The 5,041-nt window shown below is 50.0% G+C and overlaps 1 pseudogene; it reads right to left on the bottom strand.

Moving 5' to 3' along the window:
• Window positions 1-442: 442 nt before the first annotated feature.
• LOC137231657 (uncharacterized) lies at window positions 443-1,128 on the bottom strand (annotated as a pseudogene).
• Window positions 1,129-5,041: the final 3,913 nt, after the last annotated feature.

Raw genomic sequence — 5,041 nt, 5'->3', positions numbered from 1 at the left:
GGGAAGGCACAGAGCTGGGCTGGGGCTGGGGCTCTCTGCCCAAAGGCCCCCTGGCCTCAGGCTGTCCCTCCAGCCCCGGCCCTAGCTCCTTTCTGATCAGGGCCCAGGCTGGTTCTCAATGCTGCCCCCAAGCCCAGGTGGCCCCAGGTTGTGCCCAGGGACACCAGGCCTTCGAGTCCCACTCATCCTGGCTTGTTCCTATCTCAACCAAGTGGGGGATCCTTCTGGCTCTGGCTGGGAACTATTACTCTGCTGCCAACATTAGAATTGGATTCTTCAACCCCAAAGAGCTAAAAACACCAAGATGTCTCAAGAGGTAAAGGACGTTCTAGAAAACATTATGTGTCAAAATCTAAGTTAAATTTATATGGTGTTTGAAAACATTGGGCACATTCCTATAAGAATTCCACAGAGGGTCCTGAGTGCTTCCAGGGGAGGCGGAATGGTCCTTGCAGGGCATGAAGACGTACAGGTGGCAGGTGACAATGGCTCAGAAAGGTGCTCAGAGGGCGTGCCCCGGCACATTCTCTCAGGCTCAAAAGGAAAATCGGTTATTCCCAGTAAGGACGTTTTTCAGCTTGCAGGTGAAGGTGCAGGGGGCGCACAGAAGGGCTGGGAGGAAAGGTAGAGGCTTGTGGCAGAGGCGCTAGCCCAAGGGGGCCGAATGGCAGCGGAGCGCCTCCTGGCGGTGAGATGGTGACAGGAATTGCTGAGAACAGCGTGGGGCTCCGGGCTCCAGCTTTGGCCGGGAGATGGGTCGGTGTAGGTGGGACGGAGTTTCGGGAGCCAATCTCTTCCAGCGAAGCCCTGGGACGGCGTGGAGGCGCGGCCTTCTGCGCGTGTGCTGGCTGAGCCCTGGGCGCCGGGAGGACCCCCCCTGCACGCTCCCGCGCTGAGATCTGGGTCTCTCTCCTGGCTTCTCTACCGGAGCTGGAGAAGCTGCGGGTGTGTCTGACCTCAGCAGGGGGTAGGTGATTTCTCTAGTTATCTCGTTTACCCAGAAAAATCTAGAGGTTTCTTCCCCTGTCCGAACTCTTTGACATCTTTGCAAAGGAGAAAATGGAGACAACACAGGAGGGTCTTCAGCCGTCCATACTGAGGGAGGGCTCCACCTACAACAACCAGCATCAAAGGGAGCCGCCAGCCCCGGGCTTCTGTAAACAAATTGTGCTAGGCTTCTGTCGTCCCAGATGCTCCAGAAATCTTCCCAGGACCAAAAGCAGGCCTACCTGGAGGCTCCGATGAATTCGAGGGTCTTCTTCTTCTTCTTCTTTTTTTTCTTTTTTTAATGTCAGTGCCACGTGGGCTTGTGGGATCTTAGTTCCCCGACCAGGGATTGAACCCAGGCCACCGCAGTGAAAGCAGGGAGTCCTAACCACTGAACCGCAGGGGAAGTCCCTAGGGTCTTTTCTTAATTAACTTTTCAAATTTTAAAATTTTAACCAAGCATACTAAAAAGTATTCTTTACATCTTGATCTAGTTCAGATATATTTGTGTGTGTGTGTGTGTGTGTGTGTGTGTTTGTGTGAATGAATGTGCACGTGTGTATGGATGAATGATAACAATTTCATGGAATGTGCGTGGTTGTGTGCAGCGGTCTCTGATATTTTCCTATGCAATTGAGTTTTCCTATATTCCTTTAAAAAATGCTCTTTGCCATTCCTTAAACTCATTTTATAAGGGAAGCAGCAATGACTAATAAACTATAGCTTCAAAAACACTGTCTGAGATTAAGAGGAGAATGGAGAATGTTGGAGCTTCTACAAATGAAGACAAAAAAAATCACTTACAAATTTTACAAAAACATGACCATGTGTAGTCTGTGGATGTCCTTCCCCAAAGATGTCCTTGCCCTAATCCTCGGAACCTGTAAATATGTTTTATTACATGGCCAAAGGTATTTTGCAGATGTAGTTAAAATTATGGACCTAAAACTAGGGGGAAATTATCCTGTATCACCTTAGATAGATTGGGTGCCCCAATCTAATCACTTGGGCTCTGAAAAGTAGAGAGATTTCTCTGGCTGGGATCAGAGAAATGGAGCAGAAGGAGAAGTGGAAGACAGATTAAGTATGAGAAGGACTTTCCCACCATTGCTGGCTTGATGATGGCAGGGACCAAGTGAAGACCATGAGAAGGAAATCAATTCTATCAACAAAATGAATGAGCCTAGAAGTGGATTTTCCTCAGAGCGTCCAGGTAAGAGCCCAGGGTGGACAGAACCTTGATGGTGGTCTTGTGAGACCCTAAGTGGCGTACCAAGCCACACTTGCCAGACTCGGGCTCTGTGAGATGGTAAATGGCTCTTGTTCCAAGCAGCTAAATTTGTGGTCATTTATTACTGCAGCAACAAACCCATACACCATGAGAACACTTTTCCAGGAACAGTGCAAGAGAGAGGCTGCAAAGCTGACTCTTCCTGAGCTCAGGGTAAGCCTGCCTTTGGTGTGGGCCTATTAGCCAGTCCGGAGACTCTTCCTACTTTCCTTCTGTCAAGTTTGATAATTGCTTCACCTTCTTGAAAGTGGACAGTGACTGTCACCCCTGAGAAACATCAAGTTACACTACCTAGAACATCAACCAAGTCAACGAGCTTTCAAGGTCCTGAGAAACATCAAGTTACACTACCTAGAACATCAACCAAGTCGACGAGCTTTCAAGGTCCTGAGAAACATCAAGTTACACTACCTAGAACATCAACCAAGTCGACGAGCTTTCAAGGTCCTGAGAAACATCAAGTTACACTACCTAGAACATCAACCAAGTGAACGTGCTTTCAAGGTCCTGACACCTGCATCCTACATGAAGCTCCAATTTGCCCTCAGGCAGAGAGAGTTTCCCCCACCTTCCCCTGATGGTCCACAAGGCCATGGGGAAGTCAGCACATCCTGCAGGGATTCCCAGAGTCAGGGTGGCTGGTAGCAAGGGCTCGGTGGGTTGAACAGGTAGGGGCTGGCCAGGAGCTAGGGGACTATAAAGGTATGAAGGGTTTGAAGCTCACCTGTCAGGAGGTGCTGGGGGAAGAAGTCTGTGGAGGGAGCTTCAGAGAGGAGAAGGAGAAGTAGAAGACCAGGGGCTCCTAGCAACCCAATCTTTATTGTGTAAAGCATTTCCCACCCTATCCCAGCCTTGATTCCACCTGGTGACCTCAGATCTCTCCGGCACAGCCACAAACACACCTCACTCCTGCTCCAGTCCCCTCTGTCATAGTGTCTGATATCCCCAACCTAGAGGTGTCCCTGACACCCACCCTTCCCCTTCCAATAGTTCCTGACTTTTGCCAGTCCCACTGTGTGTCTCCACAAGCAGTGTCTGTTTTTTCCAGGACATAAACTTACAGACAAGGGAGGATGCCCTCCTCTGGCAAGGTTAGTTTCTTCTTAGCATAGTGGATGCCAGGGGGTCTTCAGTTAGGGATTTTCACAGAGCCGCTCACAGCTGGGTTTGGCTCAGCCTTGAACCCACAACCTCTTCACGGCCTCAGCTCCCTGAGAATTAGACCCATTCCCCATTTTACCATCTGCTAACTGAGATTCTGCCCCAGCCCAGGACCACCTTGAATCTTCACCAAGCTCCCTCTGACCTGGGGCTGCCCCACACTGTGGACCCAGCAACTGCCAAGTGTTACAGGGTCCGGCCCATCACGCTGGTGGAGATGGAATGGCGGACCTCTTAGACTGGCCCCAGGTCATCCCATTAGGCTTTTCCCCTCTTCTCATCTGCCTGGTGCGGCCCACCTGAAGGAGGGCAGTCCAGAAGCACTGCTGAGTCTCCTCTATGCCCCCAGGTGTTCTCCACCCGGCAGCCTGCCACCGACAACTTTCTCCCCTGGGCATTTGTGGCCTTGACTCTTCCCAGGGACTACTGTGAGCCTGTCCTTTGCATGAGGCCATTGCTAACGTGAGGGAAAAACCCTCTGTCTCCTCCTTCCCTGGCTCTACTTATCCCCTCCTGCTACTTGTCTAGGCCTAAGCGAGTCTCCCACTTCTTTCCCCAGCACTCCCATCTCTGTCTGTGATAGGGAAGAACCTTTGTATTCTATTACAAGTTAATCACTAAAGGGATGTTGCCTGTAAGCTTAAATTATACATAATGGCCCATCTCTGGGAACCCTGCCTCCTAGGTAATCAGCATTAAGCAAAAATACCTGTTTAGCTCACAGCAAACATCCTGACCAGGCCCACCTGTGAATGACTGCAGGAAGGGAGAAATTAACACGTCCCCTCCAGAGTCTGACAGGAACCAGGACTTTACTCCCACCCCTTCCTGCATAAAAGAGGCCTGAATTCTAATTCAGCAAAGATGGTTCTTTGGGACACAAGTCCACCATCTTCTCGGTCTGCTGGCTTTCCAAATAAAGTCACTATACCCGGCCCCAACAACTCGTCTCTCGATTTACTGGCCTGCCTTGTGGCGAGCACTATGAGTTTGGACTCAGTAACATGTACACACAAGGGCAGCTTCCCCCAGGAATGTTAACTCATACCTCATCTCACTGAGCTTGGAAACTCAGCTTGCTGACAATATTACCAAGCTTAAGATTTCACTTGCTCTCACCACAGTGCCCAGCTCTTAAAATTCGTGCTCTGAGACCTTTGTCTTCCACGCATCTGAAAACTCTGATTGGTGATGACTGGCCTTTGACAAGTTCCAAGAGGAAAAGTTACACACCTCTGGACACACACCCAGTTCTCCGGGGTCTTATCCATCTAAAACTCTGAAACACCTGCTCCCTGAACGTGTTCTCACTATGATGCTAATGCCCGTGCGTATCTTTCTCACTGGCTCAATTTCAGCAATTATAATTTGGAATTATAGTAGCCACTTTTTAATTAATTTATTTATTTGTGGCTGCATTGGGTCTTCGTTGCTGCAAGTGGGCTTCCTCTAGTTGCAGCAAGGGGGGGCTACTCTTCTTTTCGGTGCATGGGCTTCTCACTGTGGTGGCTTCTCTTGTTGGGGAGCATGGGCTCTAAGCACTTGGGCTTCAGTAGCTGTGGTGCATGGGCTTAGCTGCTCCACGGCATGTGGGATATTCCT

Source organism: Pseudorca crassidens, chromosome 10, assembly GCF_039906515.1.
Source record: "Pseudorca crassidens isolate mPseCra1 chromosome 10, mPseCra1.hap1, whole genome shotgun sequence".
NCBI lineage: Eukaryota > Metazoa > Chordata > Mammalia > Artiodactyla > Delphinidae > Pseudorca > Pseudorca crassidens.
This window is presented reverse-complemented; position numbering and strand designations above follow the sequence as displayed.